Genomic DNA, 12,564 nt, shown 5'->3' on the forward strand with positions numbered 1-12,564 from the left:
GTCCACCATCCTAGGTCGCAGCAAAACTTTCCTGCCACAAAGGCAACTGCGGTTCCTTAGTGAGATCCATAAAGGGAACCGCAGAAGGGGAAGACTGTACTATATCCATGGACTTCAAAGGCAATGAAGGAGGAGAACAAGAAGGTGTCTTTGGAGATGGGTGATCACCTCCCAAGGAAGGATCGTTCCTGAGGGGTGGAATACCTCTAGCCAAGAATGCCTTGTCCACAAGACGAAACACATCATGTTCGGAAAGGCTTCTAGTGGACCTCACAGAGACTGAGGGAGAAACAGGCTTGTCCACAAAAGAGGCAGACTCGGTGCCCATCTCATCTGACCGCACTGAGGATAATGGTGCAGAGAAAGACTGAACTACTTTAGTTTGCACCAAAGAAGTCATCTGTGCCTATGTCATTGTCTGCACCAACACAGGGATTGGTGCCGAAGTGGTTGTCGGTGCCGAAGCTGGAACAGACAAAACTGGAGCCAACAATAAAGGCCTCGGTTCCGAGGAAGATCTCAGAGCCGATGTGGTCAAGGTCTGCGCCGACTGAACGGTCGGTGCCAATACAGTAGTAATGGTTTGAACCAAGGAGCCCCTCGGTGCCGATATGTAGAAGGCTGCAGGAGAGGACGGAGCCGAAATCACTAATGGAGCCAAAGGACTCAGTGCCGAAGGTCTGGGCACCGAAAGCACTGGGGCTGACAGAGAGCTCCGGAGCCAAAATTTTAGCCTTTTTAGGTTTTGGTTGGTGACAGTCCCCAGCCAGGGACGAAGGCAAGGATTTAGCCTTAGTAGAAACATCCATCTTCTTATGAGCTTTAGGAGGGGTTGAGACTTGTGACCCAGAAATAGCCTCTGAAAAGGGAGATTTTAGAAGTCCTTTCAGTATCAGCTTGTTTTTCCTTTCTAACAAAGGTCTATTAGAAAAATTCTCACAAATAGTACAAGGTGGCTCAACAGATAAATGGGAAGCTCCCAAACAATAAACACATAAAGAGTGTGCATCAGAAGTAGGCAGTTTGTGTCCACAATCAGAACACCGCTTAAACCCCAGACTACCTTTTTTATCTGCCATATTAACTAACAGAAAAGTACCAACAATGGTACAAGAGAGTACCCGAAGGTATGAAAGAGAAAGGGAAAAAGATTACCAACGATGGTAAAGAGAAAATTACCTCGCGGTAAAAATGGTAAGTAAAGGATAGAAAAAACCTGAGGAAATTATGAACGCTAGATGGGATAGGGCAAGAGACAATAAAATATCAACTTTTCTGACAGAAAAGTAATTTGTAAAGCAATTAAACAACAATTGACTGTACTTAGCTCAAGAGAAGTAGCTTGACACGACTGGATGGCAATGCGGCAAACAAAATCCGAGGTAACAGGGAGAGGGGGACTGTGGGTAAGAGTTTAGCTCCAGAGTTTGAAGCTGACGTGAGCTTGAAAAAAGGCCGGCTCGGTTCCGAGCTTGGAACCAAAACCCATGCGTAAGGAATGAACGAGGATTAACAATATCAGATCAGTTGTTTAATACAATGTTTGAAGTTGTGTTTTGTTGATGACTGCACCTATATATATATTTTTTATATTTTTTGTATACATTTTATATATCTTTTACATAACGAGGTGTTACAGTTACGAATTCAGGATGTTTTCATTACGTGTATGTGAATCAGCATTTTGATTGGCTCTTTGTAGTTTATACTTTTTTGAATGGTAGTTTGTGAATGTCTGAAGAAGCATTGTACATCAATGGGAAAGCGCTTACTTATTAAAATTTTGACTTTATTACACCTGCCCTGCCATGTTTGCCATCTCCTGGTGGATTTTTTGCTTTTGGATTTACTTTGTACTGTAGAGACAGCTTAATCCTTGCAGCATTTGTTTTTATTCTACATATTTCCAAATATAAGCCTAAGGCTATTACCTTTTGCTGTACTCACCATAACAAAACTATTCCAGGTAGGTTCAAGGCTCACTCTACCAGGGCCTTGGCTTCATCTATGGCTTTTTGGAAAGGGTTGGATTCTAGAAGTATTCCAAAAGCTGCTACTTGGTCCTCTGCACATACTTTACAAAGCACTAATAAGCTTGATTCCGTCATCAGCCTTTGGTAGGACCATTCCCCAGGGTCTCCTGGACTCTTTCCTTTCACCTTCTACATGGAGTGTACACTAGGGGAAATTTACCCATACAGCTAAGGCTACTGCAGCAGTGATCAATATGATGAAAAAAAGAAGCTATGTACTCACCATAACGTTCCATCTGAGTAGGTAACTTCATTTGTCAGCAACCTGTGGGTACCGGATCCGATTCGGATCCGAGCCGGCAGCTTTCCTAGCAAAAGATCCGAGCTCCAAGATCCTCCCCCCTACCCACAATACCCTGCTACCTCCCTCTAGTCCTCAGACTGAGTTTGCCATAGTATCACAAAATACTACAATAGCACAAGGAAAAACCACCTGAACATCCTAACCTGATGTCATCTGGGAAGCGAAACAATGATCCTTCGAGGACGAACTACAGGTCAGGGGGACGGAGGGAGGGTTGTTTGCTGACAAATGAAGTTACCTACTCAGATGGAACGTTATGGTGAGTACATAACTTCTTTATCTGAAGTAGTTAACTTCATTTGATCAGCAACCTGTGGGACAGAGTCCCCAGCTACCTACAACTTGGGAGGTCCTCATGGAAGGATATTCCAGAGCACTGCAGAGCCAAAAGATGCCCTTCCTCTGGATATCAGATCCAATTTATAATGTGTAATGAAAGTATGAGAGGAAGCCCAAGTAACTGCTGAACAAATGTCATCCAAAGGGACCCTCGTCCAGTAGGCCGCAGAAGTAGCCACAGAACGGGTAGAATGTGCCCGAACCCGAACAGGCTCAGGTCGAACAGAGCTTCTGTATGCGAGAAGACTGCATTGGGAAATCCACCTAGCTAAGGTTACCTTTGTCACTGGTTTACCCAGACAGGACTTAGCAAATGAGACAAAGAGTTGTTCCAATTTTCGAAAAACAGCCATTCTGTGCAAGTAAAATCGCAACTGTCTATGTACATCCAGGCAATGAAGTCTATACTCTCCTTTGTTGTGATAATTGGGAAAGAAGACAGGCAGATTGATGGATTGGTTGATGTTGGCTTCGGAAGCCACTTTAGGCAGAAAGGAGGGATTAGTCCTGAGGGAAACTCTGTCTTTATGAAAAGTGATGTATGGAGGCTTACTACAAAGAGCCTGAAGCTTCGATATCCTTCTAGCTGAGGTAATAGCAATCAGGAAGGCAGTTTTCCAAGATACATACTTTAAGTCGACCGAAGCTGCAGGCTCAAAAGGGGGACCAGTCAGAGCCTGGAGAACTAGGGTTAAATCCCATGGAGGGACTGCATCCTTAACAGGGGGTCTCAAAAGAAAGGTATCTTTCAGGAAGGTCTTGCAGATCTTAGGAGAAGCTAGGGGGCCAAAATTGTTTCCAATGTGAAAGTGGGAAATAGCTGTCAATTGAACTTTAACAGTTGAAGAACTAGCCCCCTGATGAAAAATGTGGGATAGAAAGTAGAGGACTACTGGAATAAGAGCCGTAAAAAGATCCAAATTCCTATGCTCTGCCCAGATAGAAAAACGTTTCCTTTACTCTTGTACATTTTCCTGGTAGAAGGCTTATGAGCGGCCTCCAGGATAGCCTTAACTGAGGATGAGATACCTGGAGTCCTAGCCATTAACGGAACTGGATCAACCAAGCCGAGAGCTTGAGGTTGTCCAGATTGGGGGGTTTCAATCCCAAGGGATGAGAAATCAGATCCGAAAGGGGATCTAAGATCCAGGGAGGATGCACTAGATGAGACCGTAGGCATGGGAACCAGGTTTGACAAGGCCAGAATGGGGCTATGAGGATAACTCTGCTCCCCAACCGACGAGCTTTCTGCAAGAATTTTGTCATCAACGGAAGAGGAGGATAAGCATAAAGAAGACCGGATGGCCAAGCATGAACCAGAGCGTCTCTGGGGGTTTCCCCTAGTGGGGGAATTAGAGCGAAAAACTTGCTGCACTTTGCGTTTGAAGGTGACGCGAACAGATCGCAGCAAGGTTGACCCCATCTGAGGAAGATCTGTTTCACTACTAAGAGGTTCAGAGACCACTCGTAGGGTGAGAGGATAGTTCGACTCAGCTTGTCCGCTAGAATGTTTGACTGACCCGGTATGTGCGTTGCTATGAGAAAGCAGTTGGTGGATATCGCCCATTCCCACACTCACAAGGCCTCTCGGCAAAGTGGGTAAGATCTGGTTCCCCCTTGCTTGTTGATGTACCACACCACTGACATGTTGTCTGTTTGAATTGCAATAGTCCCTAGAGGAAGAAGGGCATGGAGAGCCTGCAACGCTAGAAGCACAGCCCTCATCTCCAGAACATAGATATGCAAAAAGTTCTCTGTGTGAGTCCACGTGCCTTGGACGGTTCTGCCCATGCAATGCCCCCCACCCAAGGCGAGACGCGTCCGTGGTCACTGTGACTTGGGGTGGGGTCATGGAGAAGGGGCGCCCTTCCTGGAGGTGCCTGGAATGGTGCCACCAAAATAGAGATTCCCTGCAAACCCTGCTGAGGGGAATAGGGGAAGACAAGGGATGTCGTTGGATGGACCACTGGACCTGTAAGGTCCATTGGAGAATCCTCATATTCAAACGTGCGCGCGGTGACAGGTTGATGGCCGCTGCCATGGACCCCAGAGCCCTCAGGACTAATTCTGCTGGAGGGGCCAGGACTGTAGAACAGCCAAAATGTGGAGGTTTTGAATTGTGTCTATCCTGGCCCCTATGAAATCCAAGATCTGAGTAGGCTGAAGGGAGGATTTCTTGTGGTTGATCGTGATCCCTAGATGGCAGGCGAGATGTAGGAAATAGTCCCTTGCTGAACATAGTAGATGCCTGGTGGGGGTGGCTAGGAGCCAGTCGTCCAGATAAGAAAAAACCTGTATTCCCTGAAGCCTCAGGTGGGCCGCTACAACTGCCATGACCTTGGTGAACACCCTGGCGGCTGTGGTGAGACCGAAGGGTAGGACCCTGAACTGATAATGGCTGGCTCCCAGTCGAAAGCGGAGAAACCTCCTGGATCGCCTGTCCATTAGTATGTGGTAGCACGCATCCTTGAGGTCTATGGAGCACATCCAGTCGTTCTCCTGTAAAAGTGGGAGAATGGATTGAATGGTGACCATCCGGAACTTTTCTTTGGCGACTGACAGGTTCAGTGTGGACAGGTCGAAAATTGGCCGTAAGTTCCCCATCTTTTTTGGCACCAAAAAGATCCTGGAGTAAAAGCCTGATCCGGATTGACCGGGGGGGGGGGGGCTGGATGGCTCTTTTTCTTAGTGGCTCTTTTATTTCGAAGGCTGCTACCTCTCTCTGATTGGATGGGACATCGGGGAGGCACCCCGACCGGGGAGGAAAACTTAGGAATGGAAATGAGTAACCTCTGGATATGATACGGAGCACCCAGCGATTTGTCGTAATGGACTCCCAATGTGCTAGATGCTCCGAGGAGCAGTCGGGCAACCCCACAGGGTTGCTGCTCGGGTCAATCGGAAAAGGGTTCCCTCGACCCGAAATTCTTCGGCCCCCCCTCTGCCTCTGGGCCGGCATCCACCCTGCCCTCCTCTGCCTCTGAAGGATGAGGGGTCCGGAGCAAAATGGGATTGTTGGGATTTCCGGAACCACATCTTCTTCTGTCCTCTTTGGTTCCTGGAGAAGGACCTCTGAGGAGCCGAGAAGCGGATCCAGACAGCAGACGTTTTCCCGTCCTTCTTGCTCTGGAGTAGCTTATCGCGGATGGTTCTGCCGAAAAGCATAGAACCGTCAAAAGGGGGCGTTCACGAAGGACGCCTTGAAGGGTTCCACAAAGTCGCAGAGACGGAGCCAGGCCTGTCGTCGTAAGACAATGCCTGCTCCGTAGCCGCTCCCTCCGTGGCATGGCAGAGAAGCCGCATAGAGGTGTTTGTGATAGACTTAAGAGTGGCCATTCGAGCCGAGAAGGTCCGTTTGTCCTCGGCCGACATGGACTCTGGGGGTGACCCAGCGTACTCTTTGATTAGGTCCCACTGGAGCCGAATTGCATGTGCCATATAGTTCAGCGACCTGACAGAGAAGGTCGCTGAAGCGAACATCTGCTTTCAGAGGCGGTTCATCGTCCGGCACTCCTTGTCTGGAGGATGTACCGAGGAACTCTCCAGTGCCAATTCCTTCTTGGTGGCAGCCGCCACCACCATGGCATCTACCGGGGCACCCTTGCTCCAAACTGTCCTGTCTGTGGGGGGGCTGAGAATCCTGTCCGGTCACTTGGGTATTGGCTCCACAGTGTCCGGCTCCTTCCATGCCCTGGTAGTTATGAGGTCCACCAGGGGATCGGCAGGAGGGGACACCCAAGAGGTAGATGGGCCTGCGAACGCCTCCAGAAACACAAACACATCCGAGGAAGGCTTTTGGGCTGATCAATCCCCTCTAATACGAAGCACTTCCATAATGTCTCCAAAGGAGACGTCCTCGGGGGGGTGACCTGGGGGAACCTTCCCCTTCCTCCAAGTCCGTGTCTTCTGTGAGGGACTCGGGTGAGTCCAAGTGCCTCCTCTTACACTTTCGTTTGTGAGGAACCTCCTCGGGGGGGGGGGGGGCTGTTCGAGGAGGGCTCACCAACGATGTCCTGTTCCTCTAGGGGAACCATCTGGGACATAGGCTCAGGCTGTCCCTGGGGCCGGATGATGGAAGACGGGCCCGTCAGAGGGAATGGCGGGTGGATCCGTAGCAAGAACCTGGGGCCTCGAATCCCTAGAAAGGACCCTCACCATGACGATGAATGCAGAGGGTGAGCTGCTTTCCCTAGGATCCGAAAGCAACCCCCTCGGATCCGGCATGTGGATCGGCGCCGGAGATGACCCGATAGGATCCGAAAGAACAGTGCGCTCCAACCTCAACGGAGCCAAAGGCACACTGACCCCTCCGGATCCGACGCTCAGCTCATGGCCCCGAGAGCTCGGATCCGAAAAGGGACCCGACAAGCTGGAAGGTGCAGTCGGCGCCGAAGTAGGAAACACTGTCGGCGCCGACATCACCCCGGCTCCGAAGCTACCTGGATCAGACAGCTCCGAACCCTGATAATGGGTCGGAGAAGGAGCAATGGGGGAGAAAAATGGGGTTGAGCTCCTCCCCCCAGAGTGGGGGGCAAGAGCACTCCCATCTGCAGCTGGGCCTGAAGAAATCGACGCATCATCCGATCCATGTCCGCGTCGGATAAACTTCTGGTTGACCTGGATGAGGCTGCCGAGGCTGCCCGGGAAGGCTGCCTGGACGACCTCGAAGGTGACCGGGTCTCCTCCTCCGGCTCCGGGGAGAAATGTGGAGAACGAAGCTGGGAGAAGGAAGACCCAGAGACCTTAAGGGGGGAGGCGAGCTGCTTAGACGGCGGGGCTGAGGGAACTGAATCGGCCCGCCTCTTATGGCTACGATGCCTGTCCTTATCATGCTCCTTGTCTTTCTTGTCCTTTTTTCTGGTGTCCCTTTCCTCCTGAGCCGAAGAGGGAATTTGAATCCCGGCCAGGGGAGCAGGAACGATCGGTGGAGCAGCCGCAGGGGGGGGGAGGACGAAGCCGAATCAGGGGGCAAAAGGCCCGCAAGGACTAGCTTGGTCCTCCTATCCCTCAAAGCCCTGGGGTTGAAGGTTGCACAGATAGTGCAGCCTGACGAAAGGTGGTCCACGCCCAGGCAAATAATGCACCGAGTGTGGCCATCCGCTGGGGACAGCTTATGGCCACACTCAGAGCATTTAGAAAAAATTGCTTTTGGGCCTTCAGACATTTTCGAAAAGAACAGGCCCACACGCACACACCTTCACACACAGACAGAAGGGGGGAGGGAAATTAATATCTACACTAAAGCTAACGCGAAACTACCAAAATAGCTTAAGGGAAAAAGGGAATCACACACACCAAGTTTAGAGAGATTTTTAAGGAAAAAAAGTTTAAATATTTTACTTGAACTCACAAACCCGATGCTAGGAGCTCGTTCTCAGATGCTTCAAGAAGCCGCGGCAAACGAGATCTGAGGACTAGAGGGAGGTAGCAGGGTATTATGGGTAGGGGGAGGAGCTTGGAGCTCGGATCTTTTGCTAGGAAAGCTGCCGGCTCGGATCCGATACCCACAGGTTGCTGATCAAATTAAGTTAACTACTTCAGATCAAGAAGTTATGTACTCACCATAACGTTCGATGCATGTAGTCCATCTCGCCTCACATTCTTACCCTTGTGTTCGGAGCCAAACCTCGGCTCCGACTCGGCCATATTCTAGCTCGAAGTCTTTAATTGGCTCGTGGCTAAGAGGTATCCCATAATGCAATGAGCCAATCCAAGATCTTGTTTGCTGCAAGCTCAAATACACACACAAACGCGCTGAAAGGAAGAACCAACCAACAAAAAAGGATGCTGAAACCAGGGACTACACCTCTAGGTCCTCCAGGAGGGGGATAGGTGGGTGGGTTAGTAAGAATGTCAGGCGAGATGGACTACATACATCATACCTTATGGTGAGTACATAACTTCTTGATGTTATGTAGTCCAATCTCGCCTACATTCTTACCCTTGGGACAGCATTCCTAGCACCTAAACCTGGGTGGCTCATTGAAATTACTCCTGAGCACTGTGGAACCAAAGGAAGATCTGCCTCTAGATATCAGATCCAATTTGTAGCGACTAATAAAGGTGTGAGGCGATGCCCATGTGGCTGCAGCACAAATATCCTCCATAGACATCCTAGCCTGAAAAGCAGTAGAGGTAGACACCGATCGTGTAGAATGAACCTTCACTTTAAAGGGTAATTTCCTTGCCATTTGAAGTATAAATGAAGGAAATGCAACAAGAAATCCATCTGGACAGAGTTACTTTAGAAACTGGAGCCCCCAAGTCTACTGTCTGAGAACAAGACAAAGAGTTGATCTGATTTCCTAATATCTTTAGTTCTATGCAAACAGAAACGCAATTGTCTGTGAACATCTAGCTGATGAAACTTAAATTCTGCCCTGTTAGAAAATTCAGGGAAAAATACAGGCAGCTCAATGGACTGGTTGAGGTTGACAACCGAAACAACCTTAGGTATAAAGGAAGGATTAGGTCTTACAGAAACCCTATCCTTGTGAAATACCAAGTAAGGGGGCAGAACCGATAAAGCTTGGAGTTCAGAGACCTGCCTAGCCGAAGTGATGGCTATCAAAAAGATTGTCTTCCAAGACAAAAATTAAATGTCACAAGTTGCTGCAGGCTCAAAAGGAGGCGAGGTAAGCCGCTGTAACACAAAATTGAGGTCCCATGGCATTACAGGATCAAAGACTGGAGGTGGAGGTGGAAGTAGCATAGTCCCTTTCAGAAAAGCCCTACAAAGTCTGTGCGCCATTAGATTGGGTTCATTAGCAACATGAAAAGTAGAAATGGCTGCCAACTGCACTTTGATAGTTGCTGCAGCTGATCCCTGGCTGAACAGTTGAAAAAGAAATTCTAAAACTGATGAAATGGGAGCTGTATAGGGATCAATCTGCCTTTCATGAGCCCAAATGGAGAATCTCTTCCACTTACTGGAATATGAACCACCTCCGGGGAAAAATCATGAAGCCTGACTAAGGATGGAACTGGAGCAGCCATGCTGTCAACTTGAGGGTCTGAATGGAGGGATGGAACTGCCCTGACATATGAGTCAGCAGATCTGGCTATGGGTACAGAATCCACGGATTGTCCATTACATAAAGGGTGGAGAAAAGGAAAACAAATCTGACGAGGCCAATGTGGTGCAGTCAGTATCATCTTGCTTCCCAAGGATTGGGCTTTCTGAATGACCTTCGTTATCAAGGGACTGGCGGGAAGGCATAGAGAAGACTGGCGGGCTAATCGTGAACTAGAGCATCCCTGGGTGCCTCCCCCTTCGGGGGGATAAGGGTGAAGTAGCTGCTGCATTTGGCATTGAGGGGGCTGGCAAATAGATTGCAGCAAGGCTGACCCTATCTGCGGAAAATCCCCTCCGCCACTTGTTCGTTCGGGGACCACTCGTGAGGCATCAGAATAGCTCTGCTCAGCCTGTCGGCAATCACATTGGACTTCCCCGGTATGTGCGTTGCCACTAGAAAGCATTGGGAAGATACTGCCCACTGCCACACTTGAAGTGCCTCTCTGCAAAGGGGATACGACCTGGTTCCTCCCGGTTTGTTCAGATACCATACCACTGACATGTTGTCTGAGTGGATTGCAATTGTCCCATGAGGAAGAATGCCCTGAAGTGCTTGCAACGCTAATAGCACCGCTCTCATCTCCAAGACATTGATATGCAAATGGGTCTCGTGCTCTTGCCACGTGCCTTGGACTGTCCTGCCGAGATAATGCCCCCCACCCGATCTGGGAGGCATCCATGTTCACCGTGGCAACTGAAGAAGGAAGAACGAAAGGCATGACCGTGTCGAGATTGCTGGTCTGAAGCCACCAGCCCAGATCCTGCTTGCACTTGTCTGCAATCAGAATAAGATAGGAGAGTGGGAGATGCTGTAGAGACCATTGGGCAAAAAGTAGCCACTGAAGAAGCCTCATGTGTAGTCTCGCAAGAGGAACTAGCATAATCGTGGCAGCCATGGTCCCTAATAACTTGAGGACCACTTTTGCCTTGACCTTCTTCAATGGTAGCAAAGCGTAGACCTGCTGCTGTAAAACCTGAATTCTCTCTTCTGGTAGGAAGGCTCTCATGAGCACTGTGTCTAATTCAGCGCCGATAAAGGTAACACGCTGCGAAGGCAACAAGGCAGACTTTCTCAATTCAGAGTAATTCCCAGACTTTTGCACAGTGCAATAGCGGCGTCCCTGGTCTGTAGCAGTAGATGCCTGGTGGTGGCAGACAGGAGCCAGTCGTCCAGGTACGGAAACACTTGGAATCCCTGACATCTCAAGTGAGCCGCTACCACTGCCATGCATTTGGTGAACACCCTGGGGGCTGTGGTGAGACCAAAGGGCAGGGAGTGAAACTGAAAATGACTGGCTCCCACTCGGAAGCTTAAGTGACTTCTGGATGCCCTGTCCATCTTGATATGGTAGTAAGCATCCTTGAGGTCGATGGAGTACATCCGCACATCTTTCCCTAATAACGGGAGAATTAACTGTAACGTGACCATGCGGAACTTGGACTTCTACATGAAGGTTCAAATGGCTGAGATCCAAGATGGGTCTCAGGTCCTCTGTTCTTTTCGGCACCAAAAAGAATCTGGAGTAAGTCCCTAATCCTACTTGGTCTGAGGGGACAGGCTGGATGGCTCCCTTTGACAGCAATTCTTGTACTTCTAAAGTTGCGGAATCTCTTTGACTGGGTGGAACATCTGGGATTCTTTTGTTTGGAGGGGGATAAGAAAGAAGGGGAATATGATAACCTCTGGAAATTATCTCTAATACCCACTCGTCTTGGATGATGTCTCACCAGGCTTCTGGGTATAGAGAAATGCGACCCCCGACTGGCTCCAGAGACGCACAAGTAGGGCCTCCCCTCAGTAGCGCTGGTAGGGAGAACCACGAAAGGAATCGCAGTCCCCCTGGTTACATGGGCCTCCTCTGCCTCTAGGGCGATGTCTACCTGAATTTCCATCCCCTCCTCTGCCTCTGGAGGAGGAAATCACTCTGTGCGTCATGAAAAAACCTCTGCGACTTTCTGAACCACATTTTTCCACCCTTCTGGCCCTTGGGGTAAGGTCTAGAAGGCATGGAAAAATGGACTCCCACGGCAGACAGGGTTTTTCCTTCCTGCTCGCACCTAGTGAGAGTGTCCTTCATCTTGGTTCCAAATAAGTATGAACCGTCAAAGGGGGTGTTGGTGAAAGTAGACTCGATAGCCTCTGCGAAGTTGCACAGGCACATTCAGGAGTGTCTCCTAAGAGAGACTCCGGAACCCGCAGCCCTGCTCACTCCGTTGGCTGCATACGAGATCAGCCTCATGGAGGAGTTGGTAATGGAATTTAGGGTAGACATCTGAGCATTGACCTTTTGAACCACAGCATCAGAAATGTTACCCTGTAGAGAATCTCCCAGCTCTTTTAGGAGATCTCTCTGCAGCCGTGTAAAATGTGACAAATAGCTCAGCGACCACAGTGTAAAGGCTGCTGAGGAAAACAAACGCTTCCCATACCTGTCCATGGCCCTAGACTCCTTGTTAGGGGGATGGAAGGTAGATGAAGTTTCAGCAAGTTCCTTCTTGGTGGCTGCTGCCACCACCATGGCATCTACTGGAATGCCTTTCGTAAGAAAAACCTTGTCTGGAGGAGTGGACAAAAACTTGTTGGGTCTCCTAGGGACCGGTTCCACAGTGTCTGGAGATTCCCACACTTTCCGACAAATGAGATCCAGTAGCTCGTCGAACGGGGGAGAAACCCAAGAGGCAGAGGGTTGAGACCTGAAGGCCTTCAGGAACACCAACTCCTCCTCAGAAGGGGATTTGGAGGGCCAGTCGAATCTCTGCCTCAAAATTTCCAGGAGATCTGAGAAAGAGATATCTTCAGAAGACGACTTGGG

The 12,564-nt window shown here is 49.5% G+C and overlaps 1 protein-coding gene across 2 annotated transcripts in view; it reads right to left on the reverse strand.

Annotated features, from left to right (window-relative positions):
- Nucleotides 1-12,564, reverse strand: part of EIF3M (eukaryotic translation initiation factor 3 subunit M) — a 1,227,752-nt gene that overhangs the window by 147,224 nt on the left and 1,067,964 nt on the right. The gene's annotated exons all lie outside the window — the stretch shown is intronic.

Source organism: Protopterus annectens, chromosome 17.part0, assembly GCF_019279795.1.
Source record: "Protopterus annectens isolate FY-2018-M chromosome 17.part0, PAN1.0, whole genome shotgun sequence".
Classification (NCBI taxonomy): domain Eukaryota; kingdom Metazoa; phylum Chordata; order Ceratodontiformes; family Protopteridae; genus Protopterus; species Protopterus annectens.